General features: G+C 28.7%; 1 protein-coding gene across 3 annotated transcripts in view; it reads left to right on the forward strand.

Moving 5' to 3' along the window:
• Positions 1 to 12,337, forward strand: part of LOC121117372 (uncharacterized) — a 220,788-nt gene that overhangs the window by 22,926 nt on the left and 185,525 nt on the right. The window contains exon 2 of one of the 3 annotated variants that reach the window (XM_071888142.1): positions 5,007 to 5,272. The exons of the other annotated variants lie outside the window; for them this stretch is intronic. The gene's annotated coding sequence lies outside the window, so the exon portion shown is untranslated. The remainder of the gene's footprint in view (positions 1 to 5,006; positions 5,273 to 12,337) is intronic. 3 annotated transcript variants of the gene reach the window in all.

Here is a 12,337-nt window from a genome sequence, read left to right on the forward strand (position 1 = left end):
AAATAATTTGTTGACGATAATTCGTTGTAGAATATAACTGCATACAAAACTCAATTTGAAGAAAAATAATTTTAACTTATTTTTGTGTTGCCAGGCCCATGTATTAAACATAGATGTACCATTTGAAATATACCGTGAAGACTGAATAATTAAAATAGAGAATATATACATCCATAGTTGAAAAATGTAGTAAAACTTATTTCCCACATTTAAAATGATCTTTTTCCTTCCAATCTTTCATCCAAGAAAAAGCCAAAAAGTTTTTCTTCTTTAATTTTATGCTTCTTAAGGAAAGTTTTTATTTTATTTAAGAAAGTGTAATAAAAAAGTTTTGTAAAGGTATAAACAATGATAACACATAAAGTGTAATTACAATTCGTACATATGTATGGCATATGGTTTATTTCCCGGGGCTTTACACCTAGAAAAAAAATCCCGGAAAGTCCTACATTTATAATATAGGTAAAACTTTATTTATTATATATAATTCATTAAATCAAACGATAAATATATAATAGTGAAGAATATATCGATACTTTTACGATTTATGTTTTGCAAATAGGTATGCATTGATAGTAAATGATGCTTAACAAAGCACCCGAATGTATATTTATGCTTTACTACAACAACGATTTTATACATTCCTTTTCTTTTTTTACCCGGGTCCTGATAGGGGTACACATCAATAGTGATGTAAATTGTTATGTAGTTACTAGTAGGTACATTTTTTGGCATTAGTGCTGTTGTAATTATCAGTGGCGTTGCTAACCCCCCGGCAAATCTGAAGCCCTTATACTTTCTTGCGGTGATATAATTGTAAGTCCTTGTTGGAATCGAGGAATCGATATCGGATTAATTCTTGCCAATGTACTCGTTTGTTTATTTCTATCACCTCCTCCCTTCTGGTCACAGATGATGCTTGTCAAAAAAAAGTCCTTACAGCTAAGCTCCTATCCTCGTAAACATTCTTCAAATTGTCAGGGTTACCATGTTAATTTCGGGTTTCTTTTTTTTAATATACCCAAAATACACCTGATTTTCATCCCTAGCTATTAATATATGTATGTTACATTATACGAGCACTTTATGTATCAATATTTATTATTTCTTCTTAAAATATGGGAAGAAATACTTAAATGTCATAGTATTTATTACTTAATAACGGAATTCTGTTATATCCCGGATACTATTATGTAAAATTTCTTTTCCGGGAAATCAGAAACCCTAGTATAATATATATAAATTAACTAGATGTTCCTAAGCATGTTTTTAAAGAAATACGTATTAAATTTTAAAAGGCAATGTCTGTTTATATCTGCATATTTACTTGAAGCAATAACAATAATAATAACCTTTTCAAATATTACAAATATACATATATATACAAGGCCTATACATTGCACTTAAATAACAACTTTGAAAAAGTTATATAACAAAGTGCATGCAAATTTTTAATGGCAATTACTGACCCTTTATTCATTACATTAAAATATACCTTACTAGTATATTTAGTATATACATAATACCCTTATTTTCTTATATACATATGTACAGAGTACGTAGGGGAGAATGTCCGTTAAAGTGAGTCGTATTTGATAATAAAAATAGTAGTATATTCTATATTTAAAACTATGAACAGAGATGATAATTGTTTGTATAATTTAGCTCCACCGTTTTCTTGGAATTGGAGGCATGAGTTTTAAATATAAGCTTATTATTTAACTCCTTAGTAGTGAACTTCATATCTTAATACAGTCAAATATATTCAAAATCTGATTGAACTTATTAAAGTGTGTTCGTAAAAGGGGAAGTGCAATCCTGAGGATTAGTTGTGGAGTTATAGGTGTAAGTTCTTGTTGACTCAGAGTAGAATTAAGGATCGACCTCTGAGGAATTTTTGCAGATGTCCTTATTTATTTCCACCCCAATCTTTCCTCCTCGTCATATCTATTTTTAGCTGATCTGATGAAACGTCATGACAGTTAAGTTTCTATGTTCCAAAACATTCTTCAAATTCTTTTACCTTGTTGATTTTCAGCTTTTAAAATGCCCAAAACACTTTCAAAGGGCATCACTTACTATAAAGCTTCGTTTAAAAAATTGAAATAGTGCAGAAATGAGTGAAAAGTTGAGGATAAATTAGAAAAAAAAAAAAAAAAAGAGATATAATTACGTACCTACGCAGTCCATTTATTATTCCAGTGATATTAAAACTTGTTGTATGAAAACTAATGAGATAATATTTTTATGTATCTCTAAGATCCTCCAATTTTTTTTACATAACTTTGGTATACGTATGTCTACTCTATCTCTTCAGAGACAAGAAGAACTTGTAAAATAATTTGTTATTGACTCGAAAATCATTTAGGAGTAGCGCCACGTAACTCAGAACTAGTGATGAAAATCTGATGTATTCGTTTTGCACGACCGCTTTTCCGGAGTTGGCAAACTGAAGGGTGAATTTTCTTATCTTGAGTTGTTGTCATTATTATTTAATTCATGAGGAGTTAACTTCCTTGTCTATTACACAATTTGATATTCAAAACTTGATTTAGTATTTGTGCGTGCTCACAGCAGACAGGGAGCAACCTTCAATATTTGTTGCGGTGTAGGTCATTGTTAGACTCTGAGAAGAATTGAAAATCCACAGGAGAGTAATTCTAGCCTAGGTCATTGTTAATTTCCTTATAGTTGATCTAATGAAACGTCATGGAAGGCAAACTTCCCTCCTCCAATACATTCTACAAACTGTCAGGGTTACCATCTTGATTTTCGGATTTTTTTAATCATGCCCACAATTTTCATCACAAATCATAACATTTGGGATAAAAATCAAACCGAATCAATAAAATATAAAGTTGACTGGGGTATTTTTGAAATTTGAAAATGGACTCCCCATTTGAGTCTAGTTGAAAAATCATCCATAATAATTGATTAAGGAAAAAACTAAAATCAAAGATCATTTTTCACTTTCATTTAACTCAAAAATACATCGTAAAAAAAAAAGAAGTATGTTGTACATTCTAACATGGAGGGTTTTGTCAGGTTTTGACACAGAGCTGAGGCTGTGATCAGGATTAGTGGAGTTTATAAATAATAAATTAGATGTAAAAAATAGTCATTTGATTATCTTTCAAATCCAATTGTTAAAAGTCCAATAAATTATAAAATTAAAAAGGACATTTTTGTTTACTCACCTTGTATGTGACTTAAATATACTGGGATAGTATTGTTAACCTTCCTATAAATAAAAATCAACTTCAAGTTTTCTCTTTTCTTTCCCAAAAAAAGAAAGAAAAATACTTGTAACGTTTGACTATCGAATTAACTTTTATTTCAACTTAAATATTTTTTGGACCTTTCAAATACATTGAAGAAAAATGGGAAAAAGTTTTTAAATAAAAATAACAATTCTAAAATTCTTGCTTTTTTTACGAACATAAATAAAAGCATATATTTAAATAGTCTTTGGTAACTACATTATATATTATTACTTTTTAACGTTAAATTACTATTGCAAATGTATACATTTTTTTTTGAAAAGTAATCAATATAAATGCTTCATGCACAATGATGTTTTATATTTCCGAATTCATTCGATTATATAAATTTTTCTTTACTGCAGCAATAGATTTTTTTTATTAGAAACAGTAAAGAACCACATAGACAAAACCATAAAAAATTAAATAAAAATTGAGCATTGAAACATAACTTTTTTCATATTTAAGTGACCAACAAAGAAGTCAAATACCTTTTACAGAACTTGAAAGTGCTTGATAAAGAAAAGAATGAACAGATTCCTTATCAGCTAGTCAGTTTCCACTATAATTAAATATGGAATTTAGAAGATTTTCGGAGATTAAAATTTTGTAACACCCTTTTTTACCCTCTTCCGTAGCAAAAACAATTGCCTGCCGAACAAAGCTATTTGGAAAAGGAATGATTCCCCTCCCACATTGCAAACCATAATAATCTTACATCAACTTTTATGCGTGTAAGAGTATACGTTTATTCACAATTTATAGTGATGAAAATCGTGTCTATTTTAGGAATATTAAAAAGCAAAAATGTTAGCAGAAGTAGAAAGAAATAAACAACGTCATTGGTAAGAGTTATTCCTTGTATATCGATCATCAATATTACTCTGGACAACCAGGACTTACAATTGTAACACCTTTACAAATCCTCAAGGTTACTCTCCGTCTTTTATGAGCACAGACGAATGTTTAATCAGGTTTTGAATAGTAAGTTTATAACCTTCAAACCTCAAAAAATCTTCTTATCAAAATGAAGAAGTTCTGTGATTTAAAAAGTGTCTCGTTTGTACAACTGAAAATGCTATGACTATTAATTTTGGAGGCACAAAAATTAATAATGTGGTATTTTCTCTACTCCAAACAAAAAATATTTTAAATTAAAGAAATTCTTGAATTTTAACAGAGAAAGTTGTTGACATTTGAAAAATTATATTATGCAAAGTATTCTAGTACTGTACTACTTAAAGTTTTGATGAGGGAAAGGGTAAACAATTTATGATGGTATTTTGTTTTTACATATTTTTGGATTTGAGGAAAATATTAATTTAACTTTTTGAAAGATCTTCTTTAAGCAAAAACAAAGAGCTTCTTCATTCATTCCCCCTTTATTCTCTTCCTAATAGTACATAGTTACATATATATGCTATATAGAAAAAGTGACGTATTATGAATTGATGACTTCAAGTTTTTGTAGATTAATTCATTTTCTTCTGTCTGTTTCTTTGTTATCTCTTGATGATTGTTGCTGCAATATTACATAATTCACTGCAAAACAATGAAATTTTTAATAAAAAATATATACATTTTTTGATTGATTAGGACTGCAGTGTGCTTTAATGGTCACATTCTAATTCAGAAAATAATTAGTCAAGGGATCCATCAAGGCTTTTCAATCATGCATGATCCCTTGCATAATTTATATTTATATAGTCTATTTTAATTTAAATATGCATTTTTACTCAAATTTAGATTAATTGGATTCCATGTTGGTTACATTTGAGTAGGGATATATCGGTCCCTAAATTTTGACTCTCGTGATCGAATTGGACGGAAAAGTTGTTCTATTGAACAATATTTTATAAATTACACCATCATACTCGTAGTTGGATGTTTGTAAATGACCCTATAATCAAGCCATTCTGGAAGTCTAAAAGTTCAATGTTTATAAGAATAATAAGTATCATACTTAACCAAAATTTAAAAAATAATGACAAAATCAACTTAACCAAGGTTCGGTAAGTTAATTTAACTTATATTACTCTAAAGTTAATTAATTTAACTTAACTAGTTAAAAAAAATAAACTCAAAATTAACTTTAACTTAACTATTTAATTTTTATAGAAATAAAAATTAACTTTAACTCAACTAGGTATTAAAATATAAAAAAATAATTAACTTTAACTTAATTGGTTTAAAAGACAAGTTAACTTGCCCATCACTGATGATAAATCTAGTTAACAAATAATTAAATAAAAAAAGCTCATTTATTATTTTTGAAGGAGTACTTTAAAGATAGTATCTATGAAAAGAGATAGACTAATTCAATCTTACATATAATGTACTTTAAGGTATTTCAATATAGATGGTCGAATGATTAAAAAGTAAGAACTTTTTATTCTCATTGATCGACCTGCTCTATTGGCTTAGAAAATAAGTCTGAACAAATTTCAGCTTGAATTGACCATATTTCAAAGTCCCAAGAAATTATAAATTATATAATTTCTCAGGACCTTAGAAAAATATAGAAAATTTTCTTCTTTATCTAGCATTTATGAAATTGTTCAAGTCCAAGTCTTATGCTTCTCAATAAGCCCCCTCCCCCAGCCTAATAAGTGACAATAAATAAAACAAGTAATTGGAATGGCATTTTTTTAACGTTACGTTTGTTGTTTGAATGGAAGTTGTGATTTGAAGCGGAGAGATATTGGAATGGAAATAACATGAATTTTCCGATATTTTTTTATATGGGTACTGATGGAAAGGGATTGTGGCGAATGATAATGGAGCGTCGTTCGTATGTGATCCCTAACTTCATCTGCCAAGGAGGAGATTTCACGGTGCACTATAGGACTGGAGGGAAGTCAATTTATGGTTAAAATTCCAGGATGATAATTTTGCTCTGCGACACACTAGATCTGGTATCCTCTCCATGACATACGCTGGCCCAATATCAATCTCAATTCTTCATCTCTAATCTGAAAACAATGTGGCTGGAAAGTGACCGAAGGGGTGGAAGTGGTGAAATCTGTGGATTTCTTCGGATCTTTATCTGGGAAGTTTTCTGCTCGGATCGTTTGTTCTCTGACCAATTACTCTTATCAGATTATACAATTAAACAGTAATGACAAAGATCTTTTGGTCTGGAAAGTTTTAATTGCTCGTTAGCCTTAATTTTTGTTGGAGGATGTTACATTTTCAAGATGAGTGATATTTTGGACAGACAAACTCGGAAATGTATGATGAATTTGTTATGGTGTGTCTTTATGAAACAATATAATATACATAAATAAAAATCCTTTCTAATTGAGTTTCTATTCATTGAACTGATAATATTTTCCTTTTTATCAATTGCTAAATTAGTAATAGGGATTTTTAATCATAACCATGATCTAAAATAGTTTCTTAAATTAATGCTAAAGAATCTGTGACACATATTATGTACAATAAATGTACATAAATACTAATGGTGCATCAAAGAAACATTTTCTATTTATGCATCTTCTGTCTAACAAATGTAATAAACAACCAAAGATGGGAAAAATGAGTTTTGAGTGCATATGATATGAAAGTCTTGTGTATTTAGTGAAATAAAACAGAAAAATACATCCTGCATATGTATGCACATAAATACTACTTTGCAAAAAAGTACTTAAAATGTCGTCTTTGATTATACAAATATGTAATCATATTATGTAAGAATCTACCTACTAGTTTTGAGACTCGTTCCAAGACCAAACTCTTCTTCCGTTTCAGTCCCAATATTTCAAACAATTTTTTCCAATCTCAGTCTATGGGCCGATTTTCTATGCAGCCCATAAAACTTCATATGATATTATTGTTCCCATGCTCTCCATTTTGACACATACATTCCGTTTTCAATAATTGTGGCTCCTGCCACGTCTAAGTTCTAATAATAATATGAATGAGTTTATTTTTAATAGTGTTACATTAATAATGTAAAAAATTATTTAATCTTGTTTTTAAGAAAATAATATGGGTATGGATTATTCGCAACCTGTCTATATGGGTACATATGTATTAAGTAAATAAAGCAGTTGAGACGTAATTGGCTAACTACTTACACATTTGAGGCTGATCATTAAGTATGTTTTTAAGAGAACAGTTTAGAGATAAATCATATATTATCATCAGAAATCAATTTTTAATGTTTGATTCAAGAAGTTATGTACCATGAATAGTCAAAATTTACCCTCTGGTACTTTTACTTCAAATCACAATGTCAAAACTTTTGTGGATTTCTTATCACCTAACACCTATGTTCATATATATTCTAGATATTTTATATATAATCTAAGTTTTATAAAAGACAAACTGCCGGTAAGCCAAATGAAAGAAACCGAAAACAGACATGGTAATCCAGACAATTTAAAGAATATTGTGGAGGAGTGCAGCTTAGTTATTTTGACATTTTATTAGATCATCTGAAAGCATCCATGAGAGGAAAGAAATGAGCAAAAATCCTACTCCGTATCTCACAAGGCCTTTTCCTAATAACTCCCAAACATATTTCTGTTTTTTATGAGTACACATTACTGTTTACTAATAAGTTCTATTTCAAGAATTAAAGAATGATAATAAGAGCGTAGGAAATTGTTAATAATTTTTACAGCTCTAAATATACAATTTTATTTACATGATATTCCATTTCGATGTATCAATATTTTTTACACGTTATCTTATCCCCTTTTTGACTTTAATAATTTTTCAGATTTTAAAACCAAGAAGATATTAATTTGTTTTGATATACTTAAAATGTTGTCTTGGGTTATACACATATCTACCTAAGTAACTTAGCTACATATTTACCTTATTATGTAAATAGAAGCAAAAAGACACTATAATAGAAAAATTCAGCAAAAGTTTTAGTGTAAGAATATTAAATTTATGACATCCACATCTCCATTCAATGCGAAGTTTTATTTATAATTTGACCTATTTATACAAAGAAAGAGCAAACTATTCTTACATGAATATAAATGCATCGTATTTATCGTTATATTGCTTCCCTACATTTAAAAAAAATTAAATTAAAATTAGTTTAAACTGTTTCTCAAAATTTATTAATAACACAAAATGATGTGAAGATGTCATTTTCTCAAAGGGAGTTACCACATACATTCTGCGTGTACACGCAATTTATTCCTTAGAACTTGCAAATTAAAATATTTAAACCTCAAAAATGATACTTTTTAAATGAAAATGTGATATGATTTCAAACATTTCTATTTTGGAAGAGTGAAAATGCCACGTATGCAATTTTTATGCATTCGAAATGAAATTTATCATGGCAAAACAGAACACATTTGAAATGACAGAACATCTTTACATTGAATGGGAGAGTTTTTGAGGTACTAGGCTTATAATATGCAAAGTTCTTATAAATAAATAATTGTATACATATACACTCTACAACACGCATGAATGATGTGTCAACCGACATTGATTCAATATGGTTAAAATAGGAACTGTTACTTGTGAACCATTTCACACCAAAACGTACGAAAATTTCAAAAAATATATTCGTATATCTCAGAAATCATTTTTTTTAACAAAATGTAACTACTACATAGATATAAAAACTGTAAAATCTTAAGATCTATTAATTCAAGACATATGTGCGTTTAAAGTTAGAAAAATGAAGTATATTTTGCTGGAAAAGGGGAATTAAATTTATCTACGTTCTCACTTCTACATCAATGACTCGTTCATTTTTTTATTCAATTATGCTCTATTTGTTCGTAAATTATTTAAAGCATATTCTTTTTAAAAAATGTAGATTTTATTCTTGTATATTGAATGAGTGCAGATATATATTTAAGACTTTTTATGAAACCTAGAATATGTTTCTAAGATTAAACATTATTAATTGTAGAAACCCATATCTCTGGATATTAGGAACAAAATATCTCATTCTGTAATCAATTTTAGTACTCTCAAAAACAGATTGATGAACCACCTTGTGAAAAAAAAAACTAAAAAAAAAATTTATATAAATAAATGTACCCATTTTAAGTATAATGAGTGAGAAAATGGTTACTTCTCATAATTTTGGTTCAATGAGGTGTTGCATACAGATTATAATGTAGTTTTTAGTGATTTAATACTGGATCAGCGATACGGATTATTATTAATCCACACTTATTCAGAAATGCGGCATGTTTTTATTTTGAATACATTAAACTTACGAACCATAACCTACATAGATATATATATATATTTGCATATAAAACATATTCATTCAAAGACCCTGGGTATTCATGCGTTTTTATCCTCAATAAAAATATATTGTTCAGACTTCTAGAAATGAGTATTGTAGTTACAATGTACATACAATACATATTTCGTTAGTTTATTCCAATAGAGTGATCACGGTACACATACTACACACACCTTCTATGTAGCTTGTATTGTTTATGCATAAGCAATTTCAAGCAAACAAGCAAAAAAAAAGTGGTATATTTGATAAGTATATCCATATATAACATCTAATAAATCAAAATTGAACTTTGATACACAGAGGTAAATAAAATATATCATAGAATGTTGGAACGGCTCCTTCTAGTAAGAGAATCTGAACAAAATTTGTTTTTCCGAAGCTGTTATCATTACTACACAATTCTTGGAGACATGACATTTTTGTTAAAAATATTAACTAGGACTGGGTATTCAGTGAGTGTGAGACATATGATACTATTTATTAAAGTTATGGTTTTGGGGGATAGAATATCACGGGGATTCTGCTATAGAAATTATAATCTTCTACATTTCAAGCAGCACTACAACAGTTAATATAAAAAGTAGTCGAAACTTTCAAATTCAGGAATACTTGATTTACTTCGTGTAACTCATTAAAAGAACTTTCATACTTCTATATTATAGATCTATTAACATTGAGATCTCTTGAATTTATTCCCTTAAAATCGCTAATATGATATGTTGTACAATAACTAATCAAAAACTAATGGCTAACACTTTAGCCGTAACAGTAGATTACTATTAAATTGATAAGTGTTATAACGTATATTTGTGATATTAAGTAAAAAAAGTATGGTAAAAAAAAATAATAATAATTAAAAAACGATTGATTATTACAAAAAATATATTAGTAATTAGAAATTGTAGTAGTAGTCATATGTAGAAAATCAAACAAATTAATTATGACAACTGATCATCAATGATAGGAAATAGAACTTATTAATATTACAAATGGATTCAAGAAATTATTATAATAAACAAATGTAAATTACATATATACAAAATATAATGATACATTTTTGCGCATAAATTAATATACTAATTATTAATAGAAATAAAATCCTTCTTCCTCCTATTATAACTCAAATACACTAAAAATACTTATAATTATCTTAAATAAATTGCATATATACATCTTCCAATCCATTGAACAATGGAGGATGCTCAAGTATTTAAATGAAGAAATTGATCTTAAACAAATACCTTGCACACCATTTGAAGCCAAGACATGCCATTCAGGCATTTGTTCTTCATTATTCGTAAATACAGGTACAACTTAACTTACAAGTGCGAAAATCAGGTCCTGTATTTTTGATGAAACAAAAATACGGAAACTCTTCAGATATGTTCTCCAAGAGATAAGGTCAAAGCCAGATAGAGGAAATCGAAGAAAGATACTTCTAACTTGATCATCCATCTCTAGAGAGCAGATTCGACTCCTTCCTTGCGAAAGAGAATCCAAGATTACAACATAGAAGAGATCCATTCATGATGAGTAGATAATTTCAATATTTCAAATATAATTATTGTTTCCTTTATTTGAATTTGTACGAAGCACGGTAATATATAGTGATATTATTTATTACGAAGTATGACGTCTTTACCGTTATATTGAAATAGTGATCATTATTAAAATAATTTATTATAGTATTATAGTGTATGTTCATAATAGTAAGTAAAATAAGTATGGGTAAATTTTTAAGATATAAAACTAAAAAAACCTATTATATTAATTATAAATTTAAATACTTATTAGCAAAATAGAATATGCATTGGAAATGCAGACGAAACTATCAAGAAAAGAGAGGCACATTATTTTTAAGAGTCTAGAATTATCTTCCACACGTTTTTCAATGACAAAAGAGGCACACAAGGAATAGAGAAATCAAGTTTGCAGGTTATATAATTATCCACATAGATCACAAACTCCACCTTATAAACAAAATTTTGAATTCAGCGTTATATATATCAAAGAAACTGATGGACCCTTACCATTGAAATATTTTTCTGAAAGTAAGAGACGTAGCAGAGTTGACTCAGGAAGAAAATGAATTCAGAATTTCATGAAGAAGCAGTGGAGGGAGGATGATGGCCCTTTCTGTTCCTCACTTAGACTTTCAGTTGATTATTCTGCCTTTTTATACAAACTCATTAGTTCTCATAGCAGTATACCATTACTCCGTAGTAGATTTGGAGGAATTTATATATTTTTGAGCATAGAGGCAATGATTCATACGCCACTATCACATACCTTGATGGGATGGGACATCGGTACAATAAACGATCCTTCCATTAAAGAAGATTAACTCCACTAAGTGAGGCACACAGTGACAAGATCCCTTGAATTGATTACAAAGAGATGATCAGAAGTCGTGTGACAAGGATATCCAAATGGAAAAATAGAAAACTCCTAGGGAAAATGCATAGATACAAATACAATTAATTTCAATCCAGGTGGAGGGTGAACTTTTTAAAGGTATTTGAGTTATACAATTAATTATATTCGATGTTGCAGTAAGGTAAACGGTAATCTATAGTCCTTATTGGACGGAGATGTTATCCCAATATTTTTTAGTAAATAATGAATAAAAAAATTAAGAAAGAAGCAACATGACACGCAACAACCGTTTTCCTTTTCTAATCTAAAAACTGTAATTTATTTGACCAAAAGTGCCTGCCTTAGTAATAACTAGTGCGTGGGCTCATAAAAAGAGTTAAATTTTATTCGGGTGTTTTATTAATATATGAAAATAATATCCGATTTTTTGTAGCTACCTAATTCTCTGTTTTTATTATTTTGTGAA

The sequence above is a fragment of the Lepeophtheirus salmonis genome, chromosome 1, assembly GCF_016086655.4.
Source record: "Lepeophtheirus salmonis chromosome 1, UVic_Lsal_1.4, whole genome shotgun sequence".
In the NCBI taxonomy this organism is placed as follows: Eukaryota; Metazoa; Arthropoda; class Copepoda; order Siphonostomatoida; family Caligidae; genus Lepeophtheirus; species Lepeophtheirus salmonis.